The following is a 24,442-nucleotide window of genomic DNA, read 5'->3' as shown; positions in this document are numbered from 1 at the left end:
CAGTTTTCATTGTATTGACTCTTTCCTGGGACTAGAAATCAATCAATAGGAAAATAGACCCCAGAAACCCATTTGTTTCTCATTGAGCATCTAAATGAGGAATGGAATCCTCAATGGAAGAAAGCCCTCTAAATACGTCAGCTGTAAGATAATCATTGTGCCAAAAACTTAAACTTTGAAATGTAAGCTAATTGAACATAGAAAACTATTTTAGCTGTTTGTGATTTATATATTATGGATACATGATTCTAGCTTTAACAAAATGTGTATAAAATGCCTATTTAATCAGTTCTCTGTGGGAGGCTCTGTTCTAAATGCTTTAACAAAAAGGATTCATTTAATTTTCATAAAATGCTAAAAGGTAACTTCTGTTATGATTTTTGTCTTTCTAGATAGAGAACCTATAGCATGGAGAAGCTAAGGTACATGGCCAAGGTCATACAAGTAGTAGATGGCAGAAATGGAATTCCAACCCAGAGCTCATTATTTTACTCTATGCTATGGGAGGCTGCACTGATTCTGATCTACCATGTAGGGGGGAAATATAATTTTCTCTCTACCCTTCCAGATTCTTGGCTGAGACCTGCCCCCCCGCTCCACATAACGAAAGATTAGCAGGAGAAAAACAAACAGAAGTTTAATAACATGGACACCTCCTGTATCCATGAGAGATACAGAGGAAAACTGGTCCCTGACTCAGACTCTTGGGATTTCCTAATCTGTAAGAGTAATGGGAGCATCTTCCATTATAATATTTGGTCTTTGGTCCTAAGTTCCTGAAATGGCTTCAGAGCCATAAAGATGATTCAGGTGTCTTATTAATAACATTCCCCTTTCAAACACAGCTGAGTTTATATTAATAAGGGGACTTTTGGAAATCCTGTAAACATAGTCACCAGGGGAACCAACCACAATTAGAGGATTGGAACTTTCAGCTCCAACTCCTGACCTCTGGGGAGGGGAGAGTGTCTGCAGATTGAGTTCAATCACCAATGGCCAATGATTTAATCAGTCATACCTATGCAATGAAGCCTCCATAAAAACTCAAAAAGATGGGGTTCAGAGAAATTCTTTCTATTCTGTGTTCACCAAGGCCTTTGTTGATCAGCAATCATGCTTGATGAGTACACGGAATCTTGGGCCATTGTGTCTGGAGAGGAACCTGAGCTTTGAGCTTTGGGTCTCCTCTTCACATTATTGCTATGTCATTCTGAAAGATTGATTAGTGTCATATGATGTCATATGATTTTAAAGAGTACCATTTAAGCAATGGGAGAAAAATCTTTTCTAGATACTCTAATAAAATCCAGTATCTGATTCTGGGGACTGGAATCCAGTAACTGGGCTGCCTTCAGTTACTGGTCACAGCACTAGCAGGGCCCCTGGGCACATCCTGATGGCAGTTCTTTCACCTTGCCCTGAGTTGGGTCTGCATCCCTTCTAACTTAGCGCCCCCTCTATCAGAACTACCAATTCATAGCCACTGGCTAACATCATTCTCTGTATGTGGTGCCAACTCAGCAGTTACTTATCACATTGAACTGAATTGAATTGAATGATTTCTAAATATTTCTCTCAAAGAATTATCCACTACCATCAGTATGGTACGAACTCTCTTTCTTTCCAGATCTAGCTTATCCTCAAACAGTTAAAGGTCAAAATAGCCCTCTGACCAAAGTAGCTTCAGTAGTGACTAGCCTCTTGACAGAGAGGCCTTTAACTCATTTATTTTTATTTTTTAAATTTCTATTTTATTTTTTTAAAGATTTATTTATTTATTTTAGAGAGCATGTGAGTGAGGTTGGGGGCAGAGAGAGAGAGAGAATCTTTAAGCAGAGAGTTGAATATTTAACCAATTGAGCTACCCTACCTTAGTTTCAGTTCAGGTCATGATCTTGGGGTCATGGGATAGAGCCCCACATCGGGCTCCGTGCTCAGCAAGAGAGGTCAGTTCAAGATTTTCTCTCTCTCTCTCTCTCCCTCTCTCCCTCTGCACCACCCCCTGCTTGTGTTCTTTCTCAAATAAATATATAAATCTTTTTAAAAATTAAAAATAAAATGAAGATATAGTTTATAAACCATGAAATTTATACTTGTGTTGCAACTATCCCTAATATCTGATCCCAGAATCCATTCATAGCCGTGGCTTCCCATCTTCCCTCTCTCAGCCCCTAGCCATCACTTTCTATCTCCATGAATTTGCCTATTTTGGGTATTTCACATAAACGGGACCATGCAATATGTGGCCTTTTACCCTTAACTCACTTCTGATTTCAACTTAACAATTTCATCATTGACCTAAATAATTCACTGATAATCACCAGCAGGGAAAAAATGAAATGAAATGAAATGAAATGAAATAAAATAAAATAAAATAAAATAAAATAAAATAAATAGAATAAAATAAGCTTATTTCAGAAAGGTTCAAGCCAGATAAACACGGGCACCTATCTCCAACATTTAAATAAGAACTTGTCGCAATAATATTTAGGTCTAACCCTCCCTCCACCATATCTCAGTGATTCTGATTTTTTATTACCTGGAAAATACCAACAAATACAAATCTATGGTCCAAATCCACATTTGGCCCCAAAGAGAGTTTCACTCTGGAAATACAGAGCACAGGTTCTGGAGTCCTAGTGCTTTGGTTCAGATTTTCCAGATCTCCTCCAATTCCTGGCTATTTGATTTAGGGCCAATTAACTACCCTCTCTATTCTTCCATCTACAGGTTTGTAGCTCCAACTCCATAGAGTTGGAATGAGTGAAACTGGAATGACTTAGTGCCTATCAAAATTATTGGAAGGAAGCTTGTCACCCAACATGCACTCTGTAGCTATTATTATAAGAACAGATTGCTTTAGAAATGTCCTATTGACTAGAGTTAACGTGGCTTACACCAGAGAACATTTCTCACAATTCTCAGGACCGTAGCCATCTTCACCAAAGGTGATTGTCATATCCAGGACAGAGATTCAACATCTGTAATAACCGGTATCGAATTGCGAGAGGCTGGGGAGGGTGTCTGATGCTGGAGTGAAGACAGAGAGCCCTCCACACACTCTGGGGGGCATCCGTTCACACACCTGTAGGAAAGCGTTTCCCCATTTCACCCCTTGGCAAACTAGATGCCAGCCTGGCTTCACAACCACCATCTGAATCATGTCCTTTCTTACTCTCCCAAACCAAAATCAAGCAGGAAATAAACACGGTTATAAGACAGCATTTTTTTAGACTCCACCCAGTTCCAGAGGAGTGAAAGCCTCTTTCCCTTTAGTGAAATAGAATATTAAGGCAGAAATTGTTTAGATTTTGTGTATCTATTACATTCCCTGAAAAGGGTAAATGGACCGGAACCCGGGTAAATGGCCCTGCACTAACTAGTCGCCTCCATTTGTGAATCTGTGTAGCATGAGTATGTTAGACGAAGGGATGGCTTGGCTCCTTTCATCTCTTTAAACTCTGTTCCTTTTTCTTCTTTAATTATGCAACCTGGGCCTAACGGATAGTCCAGAGCTCCAGAGCTTCGCTCCAGTACCAAAAGGTAAGAATGTTATGATAGATCTACTGGGGAGAAAAAAAAAATATGCACCCAAGCCACAAGAGCGATTCATTTGCCCCGAAAAAGGTTTTGCTGCTACAAATTTTTGTCCAGAACATTTGAGCCAGCAGTAGTTCAGTCTAGACGCAAAGTGGCCAACATGCTTTGAACAAATCTGCTTTTAATGTGTGGAGTGCTCTTGTTATTATTCTGAGTGATTACACAAACTGCCCAAGCTTGGGCCATGCCCGTCATCATTTATTACGGAGATGCTTATTGCGGATTTAATCGCAGCCCATCTGAGACAATATCTTCAGCCTTACGAATTCAAAAGAAAAGAGATGTGTTTTTGGCACCAATTGATAGAGTTTCAAGATTTCTGTAATAGATACATACACAATCATATTGCTGAGTTGAAAGAAATGTGTTTCCAATAAGCGGTATTTACTGGGGTTTAACAACGGTATAATAGTTACCTGTCTATTACATGGTACTCAGAGCTAAAGAAATGTGTTTCTAATAATCAATTGGCATTTCAAATAATGTAAGATAACTGCCATATGAAATCTGAACCTCGAGACAGCCCACGTTACAGACTTGCTCTTGAGTCTCATTCATGAAATCAAGGTAGCAGAGATTGGCCATCGTGGAAAGGATGTGATCATCAAAGAGCTAGAATTTTATTCTCTTCTCTTGCACATTCTCAGCTTTTGTCTTTTTGTTCTTGCTTTTCCTTTACTTAGCATGGATTTCATGATACCTTGTACTATAACTTGCAGAGACTACATTTGGTCTGTATGGAGAAAATGGATCCTTCCTCCCAACTGAGAAGGAAAAGAAAAAAAAGTAACGGAAAAAGTATCTTTTTTTTTTTTTTTAATCCACACCTGGAGAAAGAGACGGGACACATCCCAGGGCCACCAGGATGGACCTGTGGTGACAGATTCTCATGGAACTAACTCTCCCTACAGCTTTGCAATGAGATTTTCACAAATCATTTCTTCTTCACGCACCTCACATTTATATGCTGTTGTGTTGCCAATTATGTGTCAATAAAACTGGGGGAAGAGAAAAGAATTTCATCCACTCTCTCTCTCTCCCTCAGCCTCCTGGAAAGCAGCCTGCTCTTCCACACCGCCACAGGCGCCAGCTTCTTCATTCATACATTTGGCAAATATTTATAAGGTGCCTATCTTATATGAAATCACTCTACCAGGTATTAATGCCACAACACCAAAAGGCAAAGTGTCTGCCTTCAGGGAACTCTTAGAAGGGGAAGGATGAGACAATCCATAATGACAGCAGTGCAGGCTAAGTGAAGGGTGCCACCTATGTGAGCACAAGGGGGCCGACTACCAGCAGCCACCTAGCTGGCTTCCTTCTGTAGAAAATACAGTCAGAAGGGTGCAAGACAAGGACCATCCACATAATGATGCTGATTAAACATTGCTCTCCTGTGCCTTGTGGCTTACAGAGCACCTCCCCACATAGTCCTTCACTTCCAGAGCCTTCTCCCTCTCCCTGTGCACACCCCTCCCTGCCTGGCATGCTCTTCACCCTCTCTGTAACCACGTCCTGTTCATTTATCATGTATCTTAGCTCAGACAACACCACCTCGAATGGGTCTTCCTGACTGCCCTTTCAGGAGTGGTGTTTCCTAACACCAGACCCGGTTTTCCCCCAAATATTAAGCAGATTCTCTGCAGATCTTGTGGGTCAGATGGTTTTGTTATCTGCCTCCTCTCAGTAGAATCCAGGCTCCAGCGAATTCCAACCCTAGTTCCAACCCGCAGTCCTCACAATATGGGAAGAGGATGATTGGACAACAGTGAGGGCTCAAATGAATGAATTCACAAGCCTGTCATGCCACTTAAGCCCTAGAGCAATAGTCACTTGGGGAGCCACTGTTCGAGACTCCTGGGGGCAAGGGAGTGCTCTCTTCTTGAGCCAATAAGACGATGTTCGGGGTGGCTTCTTGCGCAGAAGGCTGGACATCACGTGTGACTGGCTGCCCATCACAGGTGTGTTTCCCTGCCTGCCCAGCCAGCACCTGCTCTTCGGAAGACGCAGACTCAGTGTACCGAGGATCCCCAGAGTTCTGAAGAGTACTGAAGATCACCAGTTCTCCCCTCCATCTGAACCCTGGCAAAGAGTGCTGACGCCCAGGGTCTCCAGCCGGACATGGCCCAATGTGGTATCTCTGCCCCTGGCTAACAGCAGCCCCCTGCACCCCAAGAGCAGGGGAACAGATAACTAGAGGAAGCACATGGCAGAAAGTATGCTCCCGCGATGCCAAAGCCTCTTAGGAATGAGAGCTCATTAAGAGCATGTGCCTCTCTTCTCCCCACCTCTGCCAAGTGTCAGCCTTCATTAAAGGACTTGGGGAAGATCAGTTGCAGAACGCGGAGAGTCTGGGCCAAGGCGGGAGTTCCCTCCCCAAGCTCCGGAGGGCTTGGTTAGCATTTCTGCGGAGATTGGCAACTGTGGTTGAACTTGTCAGACCGTGAGCTTTCCTGAGGATTTATCCGCCCCAACACGTGCACCTTTTGAAAAGCAGGGATCTGTGGAGAGTTGATTCATTCCTCCGTGGGGCCTTCTAATTCTGCCTCCCACCTCTGCTAGCCTGTCCTCCCCTTTCTTTGCTTTCGGAATTCTCAGAGCCCCATGATAGGAAGTGTTCTTCGTTGCTCAAGGTCAGTATTTTTTGGAAGAAACAGATTCCAACAGCAATAATACACTAAATTTCTATGGTCCTTTGACAATGGAAGAGTCTTATTTTTCTAAAGGTACTTTGGAAGGCATTGCCATACACATACGAGCTTACGTCGAGTTTTCAGCCTAATTGAAAATGGTGAGACGGGAACTTTCCAGTTTTACATGAAAGAAAAGTTGTGGCTCAGAGAGGTTTAAAGGTTTGCCCAGGGTCAAACAACTGATGAGGGGTAGCAGGGACAAACACAAGACTTCTCTTCTCTCTACTGTCCCGTCTTAGTAGTGAGCTCTCGGAAATTTCCCTCCAAGACATAGTTTAGAGAGACAGAAGTTGAAGAATTGCCTCCTAGTTTGGGAAACACTCCTTTTCAATCTAAAAAAACACAACAGCGCATTTGCAAATAAATCGTGAGATTAAATAAATCAGCGGACATTCACATATAAGCCTGTATAAATGCAGCTCGCACAATGAGGTGTATGTGGTTTTCAGATATTTTTAATATTTCAAAATATGTCCCTAAGGATGAATTCTTTGCAAATACACACTCAAGTTTCCTTCTCTTTAAAAAGGGCCACAATTTTGTAATTTGATATTTTAAAGGAAGTGATATATAATTTTTACACAGCTTATGCTGTTTTACATGGTATTAAAATTATTGCTTGATATTTTAAGCTTTTGTGAATACTGATCCCATTTCATTAGTTTTATTAATACGCATAAAAACAATTTAATCTGAACTCTACTAATTTGAAATTCATGACCACTCAAACATAGACGTTTACCTTTGTTTGGCTAATGGGGAAAACATGTAGGCAGATGGAAAATGCAAACCCTACATGTTTGATATACTTAAGAAAATACATATTTCAATCTCTTTAGAACCAGCTGCTTCTGTTATATGTATATCTTACTTATTTATTCATTAAGACCAATCCTCCGGGGCTCCTATGTGGCAACAATTATTGGCTTAAGTAAAAAGTATGGTATAATCTTGAAAGTACTTTTTATAATTCATGTTTTCTTAAAACTTCATTTGCAAAACTTTACTGTTCGGGCTACTAGTTCAGATTTGTGATATTTAATAGCACTGAAAGAATGCAGAATGGAGCCCAACATACCCGGTTTCATTTCCAGTGCTGACTCTTTTTAGCTGACTGTCCTTGGACAAGTGGCTTCATCTTCATGAGTCTCGTCATTGTCCAAGCTGGGACACTTCCTAGAATAAAAGAAGTGTTTTCAATAAATGACTCTGGAAAAACAAGCATAATCAGAGACTGGCCTGGCAAGCCAGACAGAAGGTTACTCTATCAAAATGTGACTCATTTTTCAAGCTTCTGGTCTTTGGCATATCTGGGTTGTCGGTGGATGCTGTTTTGTTTCCATTTTTCTATCCTTGACTTCAACTCTAAGGAATCAAACGTAGCCAAGCCTCAGGATGCCATCTTGAATCTGTCCCATTAGTTGTAAGAATATTCTCATTAAGGTTACACGTTCACATGGAGGAAGCCCTAATGTCAAATTTAAAACTTCTTATGTAATTCAACACTTTTCCTCTCCCAGATATCAGACCTGACTTGAGGCCCTCGGGAGCAGCAGAGTTTGGAAAGGGCGAATTCTGTTCTATGTCTCTCATCCTTTTCAATCCTCCTTCTTCTGCTCAGTTCACAGTATCTGGCTCCCCCAGGGTCAAGGTTGTAGAAATGGAAATTGTAGGAAGGGGTTTTATCCCACCTACTTCAGGCTTCCTGAGGCCGTATGCCCACCATGCACCCCACACTTCATCAAAAATCTGTATCAACTGTAGTTTGAATTTGCAGCCCTTTGGCTAACAGTGTTGTTGAATATATTTTTACTTGCACCTCTCTTCTGCAGATTACCTCTTTATATCCTTGGTCAGTGGATCTTTCTTGACTTTTTAAAATCAGATTTTCTTTCACTTTCCTAAAATTAAAAAAAAAAAAAAGATACAAACCATCTCTGTGGGGCAACTGGGTAGGCTCAGTTGATTAAAGTTCTGACACTTTTTTTTTTTAAAGATTTTATTTACTCATGAAAGACACAGAGAGAGAGAGAGAGAGAGAGAGAGAGAAAGAGGCAGAGACACAAGCAGAGGGAGAAGCAGGCTCCACGCAGGGAGCCCGATGTGGGATTCAATCCTGGGATTCTAGGATCACGTCCTGGGCCAAAGGCAGGCATTAAACCACTGAGCCACCCAGAGATCCCAAACTTCAGGCTCTTGATTTTAGCTCAGGTCATGATCTCAGATTTGTGGGATTGAGCCCTATCTTGGTGAGCACAAGTCTGCTTAAAATTCTCTCTCTCCCTCTCCCTCTGCTCCTTTTCACCCCCACTCGTGCTCTCTCTTTTAATAAATAAATACATACATAAATAAAGTCTTAAAAAAATCCTTGTGCCTAGAAATGAGGATGATTAACATTTTATAACATTTTCTCTATCTATCTGTAGTGGAGGAAATGAAGCACTGCTGATAGAGTTGAAATACAGATTAACAATGAATGCTAACTAGTACATTACTTGCGTGTGTTCTAAATTTATATATATGGTAAAATACCATACCCATCTTCTGTAATGCTTCTTCAATCAACAATATGCTTTTTTAGCTCTTCCCATTATATATGTTAAAAAGAGAAATATGTATTGGTAAAAGTTTCTTTTGTTACTTAAGGGTCAACTTGTGGACAAGATTATTTAAAGCCTTGTAACTGCTGTATAAGATTGTACCATGTTTGCGTTCGGTGGTTCCAAGCAATGCTCTCCATGTTTGTGTACAAATATTTCTTGAGGATAATGACTGAGGATGGAATCTCTGAGTGATAAGATTTATGCATTTCAGTTTTACAGGCTATTGACAAAATGTTCTTCGTGTTAGTCATAAAACTTTCTGCCCCTGTTGGCAAGGCATGGCACCACCTATTTCTCCACATTCTTGTCAGCGAGTGATACTGCCAAACATGGAAGTCTGTATCAATTTGATGAATGAGATGTAAAAATGGGTTTTAATTTTTAATTGTCTGATTTCATTCCTGCTTTGCTATCCATTATTCGATTAGTATCGAATGTGAACCGTGTTGTGTTCAATGGCCACTTCTGTGTCTTCATTTGTAAATTCTTTATGCCTTTTGCTTTGGGGGTAAGAGTTCCTACTTGTGTTTTGATAGATACACATTTACTGAGGATATGTGCCTTCATTTTGTTCCAGCTCACATTTTACTTTTAAGTTTTCTTGTGGTGTTTTGGACACTTGGAAATGTTAGTTTTTTGTTTAGTTCGATATTGGCCTTTTTTCCTGTATGATTTACCTCGCGACTTTACAGTTACTCTATTTGGATGCATGAATGGGGATTAATATGACAAAGCTGTTTTTCAGATGAGGAGGGACTTTTACAAAAGAACACATAACATAGGGGCGCCTGGGTGGCTCAGTCAGTTTCACGGCTGCTCAGGTCATGATCTCAGGGTCCTGGGATCGGGTTCCCTGCTCGGTGGGGAGCCTGCTTCTCCTTCTCCCCCACTTGTGCTCTCAAGCATGCTTTCTTTCTCTCTCTTAAATAAATGAATGAATAAATCTTAAAGAAAAAAGAACACATACCTTATACCTTTAATATTCTCCAATGAAGTAGAATTCAAAATTATGTGAAAAAGGGAATACATAAGATGGAAAGAAATTAAAATATTATTATTATTTTTTTACCACATATGTAATTTTGTTTTGCTGGGGTGAGGCCCCATTCCACTAGTGTAGCGACTCAGCTAGTTGATTTTCTCCAGGCACCAGAATAGTCTCAGTTGAATGAACTCCCAAACCATGCTTACTGGGATGATTAGTTATCTCTGGATTTCAGGTCAGAAACAATAGAATACTGCTCAGAGAACTGTTCTGTGACAGGGTGACTTTGAGTAACATGTTCCTCGTAGTGTCTAGATAACCAACAAAATAAAGGGACTCCAGGTGTAACCTGACCCAAACACCACATGGAGAGAAGGGAAGTTTTCACAGAGAGAAAACAACAAACATAAGCATAATCAGCCTTTTCTGACAAGTGACACTAGAAGCTCCTAGGTTCACAAAGTGAGCCTTCTTGATACTATGCAGAGACATTCTCTGACTGACATTTCCTGTGTATAAATTCTGCTCCATCTGTGATTGTCGGAATTGATTATTTAAGAGCCGGCAGGACGCCGTGCTTTTCTGGACCTGGCGTGTGTCTCCGTCACTGCCTCCTAGGGCACAAGGCTTCGTGCAGTGCATGTTGCTCTTCTGTGTCCTTCCAGGACTGAACACCTGAAACGAGGCCAAAGTTTCATGGGACAGACTTGCACGCTGTGGGACCTGGTATGGAGAAAACACTAATTGGCAACTAGATCCTCCATACACAAAAGTCCTGAGTATGTTATATACTCTCCAGCGATTGATTGCTCTGGAAAAGTAAGGAGACAAAATGTGTGACTATATATTAAAGTGGCTTCAAATTCAACTTGTTAACTCCCCACCTTAGAGGCACTCTGTGATGCCTTGGCTGAAAACAAGCTTTAGACTCACACAGAAACTTCACAGCAATGCCGGATACCCGCCACTAATCATCTCTAGGGTTTCAAGTGTAAATATCTTCTGCCACATTTGGGGCAACCTCATTATCTTATTTCTAATGATTCTTTGAATGAGGAGTATTTTCCCAATTTTCCCCGTAGCTGTTGGGATAATGTAATCACCTCTGTTGCATGCAGAATTCCCTTCTGTATCTGTTGGCAGTATCCTTCCTCACTCCAGGGGTGGATGGGGCAAAGGGCAGGTAGTGTCCTGTGCTCAGTCATGAACCAAGCATCTTTAACGCAACTTGCTATGTAATCCTCAGGACAACCCTACAAGTTTGATGTCATGCTGCAGAGCTTTTACAAAGCAGGCTGCTGAGATGCAGAGGGGCCATAGCTACTCAGTTTGGATGTGGGCAGTCCAAGGTTCAAACCCTGCTTATTGGACAATAAACTACTTCCACTTTTAAGGTACATGTTGATGCCCTCATTAAAAAAGAATAATTAGGTGATCTTGGCCAAGGCGCATTATCTTTCTTGGCCTCCTTCATAGTGCATAAAATGAGAGGGATAAACTAAATAATCAGGAGCATTTATTTTTTAAACTCATGAGTCTTCCAATTTTATAAAAGAGGAATAGAAACGTCAATGTTTTCAGATCAGTAAATGATATAAAGAGTTGAACTGTCAAAATGAGACAAAGCCTTGAAAAAACACATTTGAAGGTATGATATCCCTCCATTTAAAATAAGACATTCCTAATTTTAAATTTCGTCATGTACAAAATCACCAGAACATTCACAGTGCAATTTTCACTTCTTTTAGTAACAGTAATTTTTTTTAACATTTATTAGTTTATAGTCCAGTCTTTTTTTTTTCTGTCAAGTATTTGCTTAGGTTTATGCTGTATTAAGATCAAAATACCAAATAATAAATTGGCAGTTCAATAGAAACATAAATATACACAAATTTTAATTAATTTAATTATAAAAATATATAGGAATTAGCCTAATGAGAAATTTGTAAATTCTATACCTACAAACTGAGAAGAAAACTTGAGTGACTACTTGGAAATATTTCCTTGGAAGAAAAGGTTTACTATAGAAACGTGATAGATTCTTTTTGAGTGAACATAAATTTAATGAATTGCCAAAAAATTCTTCATGGTTTCTGGGGAAACTTAATACGACAATTTTAATATTTACCTGGTGGAATAAAGCAGTAAGAAAAGCCAATTGAAAAAAAGAAAGTATGTGGGGTTGCAAAAGTACTCTTGTCCAGTTTCCAGTTGATTGTTGGTTTTGGTTCTTAAAACTATAAGTCAAGTTTTGTTGGAAAAGGTAGAGAATAGATGCTCTGGCTTATCCAGCAAATCAATTTAACCTTCTAAAAATTAAATTGGGGGTATCAAGGAGTCTGGTCATGGGTTGTTTAAAGCACCAAAGAGTGAGATTAGATGCCTTAAGACAAAAAGTGAAGGCACAGTTGTGATGGATTATCACAGAGTTGTCTCATCTCAACACTAACTTTCGATGATTCTAGTAATCGTGTTAAGTGGGAAGGTATGTTGCTCAGGATGGAAGTCATCCGTGAGCATATAGGCTAGAGAGGTAGGAAGCTCTGCTGCAGAATATCATTGGATTTCCTATTCCAGATCACATTTTTTCATTGGTAGAATGATGCTCTCATCCTTGTGATCCAAGATGGCAGCATCTATATTCCAGGCAGTAATTTGCAGAAGGCTAAGCAGAGGAAGAAGACAAATGTCCCTCAAAGAGGATTCCTGAAAGTGGCCTTCTTCTATCACATACATGGACCAAACTGAGTCACATGCTACATCCAGATGCCAGGAAACACTGGAAATTTTGTCCCCTTGTGAGGAATCTGGTACTCAGCTAAAATTCTACTATCCTGGTAGGAATGGGTATTAAAAGACAATCAACAGTCTCCACCACAAAGGGAAGGGTGATCTGGGCAAATATTACCATTTGGGATTTTGGAATATCTTTGTGAAATCTCTGAAACAAGCACAGATGAGGATATTTCTTGGCTCCCTTGGTGTGAATGCAATCAGGAAACAACCCCACATCTCCTAACATTCCTTCAGCCAGAGTCCCAGCCCTCCTATGGTGTTAATTTCTGTTACTCCAGAATTTAAACAACACAGCTTTAGGTAAAATAAGCTTCTGTTTTAGGAAATGAAAAAATAATAATAAATATAATTGATGAAGTCATAGAATCATGGGGTATATAATACCTTAAACCATTTTAAAGCTGGGAAGTCCAATAATATTGTTTGGAACAGCCACCAATACAATGCAAGAAATTCCCAAAATAATTAAGTATTTTTCTAAATCGTTATGCCTCTAATGTTGGCATCACATTTCACTGGAATACCCCCTCGTTGGATTCCCAGTACGTGTAGATTCATCTTGGTAAGGAAAGCGAACGCTAGCTCAACACGATTTAAGGACCACAAGAACGTGTCCTGCCATCAAAATCAGACCAACGACCGTTCAACTGTTGTAGAACCTGTTTACTCCCAGCCCCTTGCTGGGTTTTCTCATTATCAATTGTCCTGGTAAACCGTTAATCCCGACCACTCACTTGGCTTTGAAGGATTTCTTTCCTCTTTCCCTTTAATCAGTGCAACCAAAGGAAACCACAACTAACTTCGACTCTCAGGTATCAAAAGCCGTCTCCCAGGTTTGTGACAGGTTGAATTGAATGTGTACAACAGAAGATGCAGATTGATGCGTGGGCAGGTCTGGTGCCCAGATGGCTTCATCAGTCTTGTTTTGTTTTTCAACTGAGCCAACATACAACAATCAGGATATTTCACATAAACATCTAGGGTCCTGGCTTTTCTTAAAATGTCGGGAGATATGACAGTTTCTGACTACATCCCTCCCGCACCCTCCCGACACATGAGAGCAGTGAATAGGAACTGAGGAATGACCATTCCCTTTACTACATACTCTCTAGGTCCCCTCAGACCTGGACCACTCCGTGTTGTCTCCTTGATTCAGAGACCAAGCATCAGTTGCCTTGATCAGTGCACAAGGAGTATTGCTTTTCTCACTCAAGGGAAACTCTTCCTTCTGACCATGTCTCTATCAAAATCGAGAAAGCCAGAGAAGCATTAAAACCATCTCATGTTTCAAGAATCATGTGAGGGAGCACACAGCTTTGTGGAAGTCCAAGACTTTTAAATCATTGCGAATCTTAAATAATTGCAAATGTTATTACTTTCCTGGCCCTGGTAGGTATTTGGGTTTGAGACCGCTGGGGCACAGCTTACTCCTGAGACATGCATATGATGGAAAATCTGACTTGAAGTCTCATCTAACAAGATAAACCATCTCTGTAAGTCCGTCCATCCCATTCTGCATTGTAAGATGGCTCTGCGTCTAGGTGACTCTCTCACACCCGTAGCCGTGCTCCTGGTCCCGTTCATGCTCAGCATCTGGGAGCCATGTTTCCAAAGCTACGCCTATCTATTTATCACATCTCCACTCTTTTTCTGCCCAAATCCCATCAGCTATAAAGAAAACTGCTCTTCCCCTTAGCTACTGCTTACTCTGCCTTTCTGCCCAGATCCTAAGGCAGATTGTGCATTCTCTGCCTCAAGCTTTGGACCACATGTGCCATCTGCTTAAGCCAACCTTGACTCGTGCAGTATGAGGTCCTTGCCAACAACTTCTCCAATAATCCTCTAATCAAGATGACCAATGGCCCCCTTCTAGTCACTTCCAGTTACTTGGATTTCCTTGAACTTTCTGGGCCTCTTAGCAACATTGATTTTCATGGTCTCTTGAGACTTTGCTGCGCTTGGAGTATATGACAATACATGCTATAGACTTTCCTACTGCAAGTCACTGTAAGAGACTTCCTTTGCTTCTTTATTTTTTCCTCTATATTTACATTTACACTCTAAATTTTCTCCTCTGGAGACTTCACTGATATTCATGGCTTTTATTATTCTATATGCTTATTTTATTTTTTAGGATTTATTTACCTTATAACTGGAATTTGGTACCTTTGGAGCATTTTCACCCATTTTGCCCATCCTCCATCCCTGCCTGGAAAACCATCGATCTGTTCTCTGTATCCACGAGTTATTTATTTACTTATTTATTTTTAGATTCCACATATAAATAAGCTCACCTATAAATGTAGTATCTGCCTTTCTCCATCTGATTTAGCCTCATACCCTCAAGGCAAGATAACTCCATGTTGCCACACATAGCAGGATTTCTTTCTTTTTTGATGATTAAATAAATATTATCCTGTGAATCCATGTGTTTCGGATGGCCCCAACATATACAACTTCACAAAATCTTTTACCCAAATGTGTGTATAGCCTGTAAGATTCTGAAAAGTACTCTGACAATTAGCCGAATGACTCATGCAACATCTGCCCAACAACTGCTAATGTTGATATTATTATTATTACTAACCCCACATCAGGAATAAACTCTAGAGAAGTTAATGTGTGCTTGCTCACAAAGGATTAGGAATTTGCATAAGTTCCAGCTTACTGGCTGAAGGACCATGGTGCCAGGAGACACAGCAGTGGACAAAAGTGATTGGGCATGGTAGGAAGTCCATGTGATGGTGGAGACAGACTTTTAACTCAAGGACCAGCTCTGTCACTTACAAGTTGCATGACTTTATTAGCTATATTAAGTGGTTGCTCTGACTTATATTAAATAATTGCTCTGACAGTATTATGATGAAATGACTTGAAGCTTGGGACTGGAACATAGTTTTTTGTTTTAGACATGAAGAGGTATGTGAGAGTCTTTCTCTACTGATGTTATTGCTTGTCCTGTCTATACCACTGGGTTTTTCTGCCTTCCTTTCCATACCCTCTGTTCCCCCATGCAGCCTTGTCCACTAGCATGCTGACTATCACCTGACTCTTAAAACTCCTGCTGGGGGCTTGGACTGTCCTCCTGTCCTCTGGATGGTGACTGGCCCTCTGCTCAGCTGCAGCCATAATGTTACCTATCTACACTGGTGTTTATCATTCTGGATATGCCCTTATAACTATGGCCTATCTTACAGGGAGCTCCCTAGGATACCAAAGTTAGGTTTCACTGGTGACACTTGACGGTCACTTCAGAATTTCTACACAGGAGGGTCCTAAGCTCAGCCTTTTGTTTGGGGGCAGGAGGGCCTTTCCTAGGAGGCTTTCCTTAAAACCCCACATGGAGAGCAAGTATATTGTTTTTACATACATTGTATGTTTGTTCAAGGTGATTTGGAAAATTTGGAAAAAGACCTGCTCCCCAGTAATTGTGAAGCATCAGGTACTCTCCTCTGTGTGGGGTAGTGGCCCAGCCCCACAGCCATGTTGTTTCCCCAGTCCTGACCCTGGTTTGTTTATCCACCTTCTTCCCTGCATCCCTTTACTGGTGGTTCCACAGCACTCACTGACTCTCCTGAGATGTAACATATTCCTCTAGAAACTATCTCATTCTTCTTTCTGTTAACAAAATGATCACCTGTCATCTGCACTGGTTCTTATCTTTCCTTCACTGAATGGGTCAAGCCATTCACTAAATTCAATAGACTCATCCTTTGTCATTCTTTTTGTCCATGGGATCAGTAATAGTGCCCCTCTTTCACTTCTGATATTGGTAAATTGCGTCTTTTTTTCTTTTATTCCTGTTTAGCAGGGCTAGAGGTATATCAGGTTGTGTTGTTTGTTGTTGTTGTTTTAGATTTTATTTATTTATTTGAGAGAGGGCAAGAGCAGTGGAGAGGGGCAGAGGGAAAAGCAGATTCCCCGCTGAGCAGAGAGCCCGATGCAGGGCTCAATCCCAGAACCCTGGAATCATGACTTGAGCCAAAGACAGACACTCAACCACTGAGCCACCCAGGCTCCCCTAGGTTTATCAGTTTTATGGATCTTTTCAATGAACCAGTTTTGAATTTTGTTGATTTTTCTTACTGTTTTCCTGTTTCCAGTTTTACTGATTTTGATCTAATCTTTACTGTCTCTCTCCTTCTGCTTCTTCTTCTTTCTTTTAAGATTTTCTTTATTCATGAGAGACACAGAGAGAGGCAGGGACATAGGCAGAGGGAGAAGCAGGCTTCCTGCAGGGAGCCTGATGTGGGACTTGATCCCAGGACCCCAGGATCATGACCTGAGTGAGCCAAAGGCAGATGCTCAACCACTGAGCCAGCCAGGTGCCCCTTTCCTGCTTATTTTAACTCTAAATTGCTCTCCTTTCTCCAGTTCCTGAGAAGGAAGCTTCAATGATTGCTTTTCAAAACTTTACTTTTTAAATATAGGCATTTAAAGCTACAAATTTCCCTCCACTCAGTGCTTTTGTTGTGTCACACAAATTTTGAGAGACTGTATTTTCATTTGGTTTAGAAATTTTTTAAAATCTATTTTGAGACTTACACTTTGTGTTATTTAGAATTGTGTTGTTTAATGTCCAAAAATTTGAGAATTTTTTCCACTATCTTTCTGTTCATGATTTGGGTTTAATTTCGTAATGATCTGAGGGCATACTTTGCATGATTGTTATTCTTTTAAATGTGTTAAGGTTTGTTTTATGCACCAGAATTTAATCTATTTTGGTGAATGTTCCATGTGATCTAGAGAAAAATGTTGTAATTGGCTGTTGTTGGGAGAGATATTCTATAAATGCCAAAGAGAACAATTTGATGGATAATACTTTCAGGTCAGCTATATCTTTACTGATGTTTTGACCTATCATTAATTGATAGAAGGGTGCTGAACTCTCCCACTATGGTAGTGATTTTTCTATATTTCCTTAAAGTTTTTGTTTCACATATTTTGTTGCTTTGTTGTTAGGTGCATACTCATTTAGGATTAATATATATTCTTGGACAATTAATGCCTTCTTCACTATGCATTATGTCTCTTTATCTCTAATAATTATCCTTGATCTGAAATTGCTTTGTTTGAAATTAACATAACTATTACAGCTTGTTTTAATAAGTGTTAGCAGGGTATCTCTTTCTCAATTCTCTTATTTTTAATCTATATGTGTCTTTAATGTACATTCCTTGTAAATAACATATAGTTGGGGTCTTGTGTTTTATCTACTCTGACAATCTTGTCTTTTCAATCCTGTATTTAGACCATTTACATTTAACATGACTATTGATATAACTTTGTTAATACCTAGCATGCTTGCAAATGTTTTCGTTGCTCTTCATTCCATTCCTCTTTTTCTGCCTTCTCTGCTTTTAACTGAACATATTATATGATTCCATTTTATCTCCTTCCCTTGAATATAAACTATACTTTAAAAAAATAGTGGTTGCCCTAGAGTTTGTAATATACATCTTTAAATAATCGAAGTCCATCTTCAAATAACACCAAACCACTCCACATGTATTACAGGTACCTTATAACAGAGTATCCCTAATTTCTCCCTCTGCTCTTTATGACTTTGCTGTTATTTGCTTCACTTATCCACAGCTATAATAACAGAATATATTATTGTATTAATAGTATATAATATAATAATATATAAATCATATTTTATATTCAATATAAATATTATAAAATATTAAATTATATATATTAAAGATTTTATTTATTTATTCATGAGAGACACAGAGAGAGAGGCTTAGGCAGAGGGAGAAGCAGGCTCCCTGTGGGAAGCCTGATGCAGGGCTTGATTCCAGGGGGATCCCTGGGTGGCTCAGTGGTTTAGCACCTACCTTCAGCCCAGGACATGATCCTGGAGTCCCAAGATCGAGTCCCACTTCAGGCTCCCTGCATGGAGCCTGCTTCTCCCTCTTCCTGTGTCTCTGCTTCTGTCTCTCTCTTTCTGTGTCTCTTATAAATAAATAAATAAAATCTTTAAAAAAAAAAAGGGATTTGATCCTGGGACCCCAGGATCATGCCGTGAGCTGGAGGCAGATGCTCAACCACTGAGACACCCAGGTACCCCATATAAAATATTAATTTATATTAAACATAAAATATATTTTCTTCAAAGAGTTATATTTTCGATCAGCTAAGAATAATACAAATAAAATATTTTGTTTTCCTTCATGTAATTATTCTCCAATGCTCCTCCTTTCTTTCTGTAGATCTGAGTCTCTAACTCATTTTTCTTCTGCCTGAAGTGTTTCTTTTCTTGCAAGGAAGGCCTGGTGGTGGTAAATTTCCTCAGTTTTTATTTGTCAAAGAAGGTGTTGATTCCCTCTTCACTTTTGAAGAACAGTTTTGCTGATTTAGAATTTTGAGATTGTTGTTTTTGTTTGCTTCTTTTTCATACTTTTAATATGCTATTCTATTCTCTTCTTGTTTGTGTGGTTTCTGATGACAAATCCACTGTAATTCTTACCCTGTTTCTCTATTAGAAAAACTGCCCCATTCCCAACCTGCTTCAAGATTTTCAATTTGTCTTTGGTCTTCTGCAGTTTGAATATAGCTTGCATCGATGTCAATTTTGGGATATTTACATTCCTTGGTGTTCGCTGAACTTCTTGGATCTGGGATTTGGTTAACTGTTTCAGTTAACATATCTTCATACTTACTGATTCTTTCCTAAGCTGTGTCCAGTCTACTGAGGAGCCCATCAAAGGCATTCTTCATTCTGTTATAGTGTTTTTGAAGTCCAACATTTCCTTTTTATTTTTTTTCTTTAGTTTTTACTTATTTATTCATGAGAGACAGAGAGAGAGAGAGGCAGAGGCACAGGCAGAGGGAGATGCAGGCTGCCTTCAGGGAGCCCGATGTGGGACTCGATCCCCAGACTGGGATCACGCCCTGAGCCAAAGGTAAACACTTAACCACTGAGCCACCCAGACATCTCCCTTTTCATTCTTAGTGTATCCATCTTTGTTTTCTTACCCCTCTTTTTTTCTCATGTTATCTATGCCTTTGTTAGAGTATATTAATATAATAATTAATCTCAATGATTTTAACTTCTCAGTCTGATAGTTTCAAATCTGTTTCTATATCTTAGTGTAGTTCTGATGCTTGTGTTGTGTTTTTACATTGTGGGCTTTTTTTTCATCAATTTTTGTCATGCTTAGTAATTTTCTGTTGAAAGCCAGACATGATATAAAGAGATAATAGGAACTGAGGTAAATAGACTGTTCATCTGGCTAGATATTGAGCTATGTTTAATGGTTGCTGTAGTTGCTAGAGGTTTCAATTACCTCTGGCATCCTTGTTTTTATCTCCCCTGTTGACTTTGGGCTCTCTTAGGAACTCCTTAGATAGAATATGTGTCTAGTAGCTCTTTCAGCTGTGATCCACTGTTATTACACTAGAGCCCTATTGGTATAGTGTCACAGTGTGGGGAAGGAAGGTGTTCTATGACTTTATGATTTAATCTCATTCTTTTAATGTGCCTATGTCCCTGTGCTGTGACCTTCAGTGTCATAGGCTGGTGTTTCTTAGCTTCCTTTCTCCTCCTTACACCCTTAGGTAGACAGAAAGTATACAGGAGGCTATAATCACAGAAATGCCCATCCCCCAGGTAAGATAAGGCTCTGGAAAGTCTTTTCCCTAAAGATTAGGACTTCATTACAGAGACTGCTCAGGCTTATTCCACAATACTCCTTTCCTCTGCTTACCTGGGCTGTGAGGAGATATTTTTTAGCTCTTCATTCTGACATTCTGACAACATGATGGGGTTCCTAAAGGTAAAACCTATGAAAGTATGTCCCACCTCCTAAAACTGTGGCTTCCATGATTTTCTCACTCTTGGGCTGGTCTATTCTCTGTCTCCATCATTTCTTCAAATTTAAACATTCCTGCTACTTACTGGCTCCAGGTAACAGATCTGAGCTGTGACTCTCAGGATGTCTTTCTCCAGATTTTGAAGTTTGCTCTGCGACTTCAATTCTCTGACAAGTCCATGAAAAGCACTAATCTTCAGTTGGTCCAGCTTTGTCTTGTTGTAAGGATAAGAGTGACAACATTTAAGCTCTTTCTATGTCAGAGGTGGAAGTAGGGGATTCTAATTCTTTGGAATCATTTCTTCATGTTCCATTTCAATTAAGTGTGTGCCTTTATTGTTCCTTATCTAAGGTGTCCTAGAAGCCATCTAACTGCACATTCTGCCACAATAGTTTTATTTTTCCCCAAATCCAAAACATCACTTCTATTATGTTATTTCTGTGCTCATCAGCTATCAATGACCATACTTTGCTTACTTATAAAAATCAAAAATTTTTATATTGACATGTTAGGCTGTTTGCAGTCTTTGCCCATTGTTTGCCTTTGGCTACTTACCAGTAAGAAACTAATGATTCAGGTGGCACCGGGATGGATCAGTTAGTTGGGCGTCTGCCTCTTGATTTCAGCTCGGGTCATGATCTCAGGGTCCTGGGATGGAGCCTCGTGTCAGGCTCCCTGCTCGTCAGGGAGTCTGCTTATCTCTCTGCCTCTGCCCCTACCCCCTTTTTCTCTCTCACTTTCTCTTTCTCAAATAAATAAATAAAAGATTTTTAAAAATAAAAATAAATAAATATGGCAGGTGAGATTCTGGAGCCTGTGTAGACCCCACTGGACTCACTTATATGAAAATCCTGTCATTTGTAATCCTGCTGACCATAGGTAAACCCCATTAATGTTCATGCAGTTCCCTGCAGTCCTTTTGAAAGCATAGGAGTGTAATACTGAAAAGTTTGGCTTTTGGAGACAAAATGGGCTTAGTTCAATTTCTGACTTTGACATTAACCTTGTGAATTTGAGTAAGTTTTTTTGGGTTTCTTTGTTTTGTTCTATTTTTTAATTTTCTCGAGTCTCAGTTCTCTCAGTGGTAAAATTGGGAGAACAATATTTAACTTGTGACCGAGAACTATTTAATAATACAACTGTTAAGAAGCACTTAGCACTGTGTCTAACTGGTTATAAGGACTCCATAAATGTTAAAGGACTCTGTAAATGCTACAATAAATAAATAAATATTTAAATCAAAATTCATCATTTATCTTTTTAAGATTTAGAGTCACATGGAAAATAGTTTTATATACTCCTTATTCTGCTTAAATTTATAACCTAGTTCAGCCAAGTGTTCAAATGTTTGCACTGCACACTCTCCTAAGAAAATTTACCTTGCCCATAGCCATGTTTATCATATGTGACTGTCTACTATCCCATCCCTCGCCCCCAGCTGATCAGAAGTAGGAAAGGCAACTGGTACAAAGAGGAGTGATCCAGCAGCTGAGCAGTGACCTATGGCCTACTTCAAATAGTTAGGCTGAGCTTTTAGAAGAGGCAACTGAGAAATACTAAGAAACTGGACCAGTTGACAGAGGATCTGCAATGAGAGAAGAAAGGTGTTATGAGACCAGGACAGCCTCAGAGAATAGTTGGTAAAGCAAGAAGACATGTGGGAAGCCCATAGACAGTGAAGAAATGAGAGAAAGAGAAAATGGAGTCCCAAAGCTGTATCTGCCTCCAGCTCTGATTCCATCATTTCCAGAAAGATCTCAGGGGGAATTTTACTTGTAATTTCCAACATGATTCTTAAGTTGGAATAATAAACACTCAGAAATAACTAAAAAATGAGTAACGAAGAGGGTCTTTCCCTGTCACTTAAATGATATGCATTAAAATACGAGAAAGAATGTGGGTTTAGATAGACTGATGGACGGAGCAGCATGTGAAGTCCAGAAACTGATTGCAAGCATATAAAAATTACCATATAATGAATGTGCATTTTAATTTAGTGAGGACGGGATGGATTTGCCAAAAACAAAAAACAAAAACAAAAAACAAACATGGTATTAAAGTAATTGCCTCATCTTTTTGAAAACTACAAAGCCAGATCTTTACTGCACAATTTTTACCAGCTTTAGTTCCATGGGGGTTAATGATTCACTTCAGAAAAGAAAACCATAAAAGTTTAACATGAACAGGTGATTCTTCCTATATCTTTGGGTGGATGAGAGTTTTCTAAAGACAGTATCAATGGTATAAATTATAAAGGAAAATATAAGGCATTTAACTACATAAAAATTAAAAACATTTGCATGCAAGCAGGATTAGCCAATAAGAGACTAAAATTTGGCATACTGTTGCAACATATGTAACTAACAAAGGATTCGACCTCTTAATATATAAAGGACTCACAAATGATGAAGAAAACACATTAGAAAAATGGGAAACAAATACCGTATTTGCAATAGGGTCTACTTTATGTAGTATACTTTTTTTTTTTTTTGCAGCAGTACATCTATATGTATTCCTATGTGTGGGATACCTAAATATGCCTTTTGTAAAAATACATCTTTCTGGAAGACAAAAGAAAATGAGCACATTTTATAGTTAAACAACAATAACTGAAGAGATTTACCCCAAATTGTAAAAAGCATTATAGGATTTTTGTTATATGGGTACTTTGTATTTGCTTCCTTTCTATCTTTCTGTATTTTCCAAATATTCACACGTTTTACTTCTGGAATGAGAAAGGAAAGCTGTAAAAATTAGAAGAAATATGAACAAAGGGATGAATCACAACGTGATGTTTTTCTGCCCTGTTTGGTTTCCTCAGCGTGCTTTCATTTGTGGGGAGCAGAACCTTGGGGACTCTCACTGAACTCTCATGGGGTTTGGGTGTTTTACACAGAGGAGGCTCATTGTGAGGACTGGTTTTGCCAGCCGAGTCTGCCTCCAAAAGGCGTATTCCTGGGACCAAACAGAGCACAATAAAGAAAGAACGGGAAATAGCCATAGGCTTACAGCACAAAAAAGAGAGAGCATGGCTCCAAGAACTTTCCAGGGCGTTTCCTACTTGACATTTCCTGCCTTGACCTTTTGGTTCTCCACTGCCCTTCACATATACTGGCCCAGAGCTAGATTGAACAGGCGGTTTTTCCCCCCAAACTTAAATTGTAGATTCCTGAGCTCAAGAAGGCAAATTCAAAGACAACTCTGCACAGGGGCACTTGTTTTGTAGAGTTATATGCCCTTGGAATAACTCCCTTGTGACTCAGGAGGGTAGACAGGTAGCTTCTCAGACATGAGCAAGACTTGGATAATGCATGGTCTTTTGTGTGGACAGAGGTACGATATCCTAGAGTGCTCATGCAGACTCATGATCACATCATTCTGCACTTTCTCTTCACTCGTTTCCCTTGATCTGCCTCCAAACATAAAGAGATGTTGTTTTTGCTTTTAACACCGAGGAGAGCCTCAATACTTTTGGTGATGTGGGTCATGGTAGAAGTCAGCAAACATAGTTAGATTTTTATGGCTCTGAGCCCCCCTTTGGGTCCATAATCATCTCTCAACAAGTCCCAGCCACTTCCTGGCCTGTGTTTCAGTCATGCACAATTGCTTGGGTCCTCTGAGCTACTCCTGTGCTTGGAGAGTCTCTGGTCCCTGTCTTGGAACATTGGCTCTGCCTCACCCTCTTCACCTGGTTATTCCCCATGCAAGCCGTGGCTGATCCCTCAGCCTTGTCCAGATTGCTGTGAGCATCCTCTGATTTCCTTGAGCCAAGACTTTGTATTCCTATTGCCTGTTTACTCTCCAGCTCCCTTGCTCCTCGGGTGCCATACAATAACCAGGGGCAGCAGAATAGACTGTGTATGTGGCTGCGCTCTGGCACCAAAATGCTTGGGTTCAAATGACTCTTCTCTGACCTTCTATGTTGTTGGCTGTGTGTGTTAGGCAGT

General features: G+C 39.8%; 1 long non-coding RNA gene across 19 annotated transcripts in view; it reads left to right on the top strand.

The window, feature by feature from the left end:
• LOC140630593 (uncharacterized) overlaps window positions 1-24,442 on the top strand; it is an 88,633-nt gene that overhangs the window by 26,648 nt on the left and 37,543 nt on the right. For 7 of the 19 annotated variants that reach the window (XR_012028314.1, XR_012028318.1, XR_012028317.1 and 4 more), the window contains one exon: window positions 3,509-3,543. This is a non-coding gene — a long non-coding RNA (uncharacterized lncRNA). Of the gene's footprint in view, window positions 1-392; window positions 423-3,508; window positions 3,544-4,283; window positions 4,599-24,442 lie in introns of those variants that run through there. The other 12 variants (XR_012028320.1, XR_012028323.1, XR_012028322.1 and 9 more) reach the window with 10 other exon arrangements.

The sequence above is a fragment of the Canis lupus genome, chromosome 3 (genome assembly GCF_048164855.1).
Source record: "Canis lupus baileyi chromosome 3, mCanLup2.hap1, whole genome shotgun sequence".
NCBI classification, from domain to species: Eukaryota; Metazoa; Chordata; class Mammalia; order Carnivora; family Canidae; genus Canis; species Canis lupus.
This window is presented reverse-complemented; position numbering and strand designations above follow the sequence as displayed.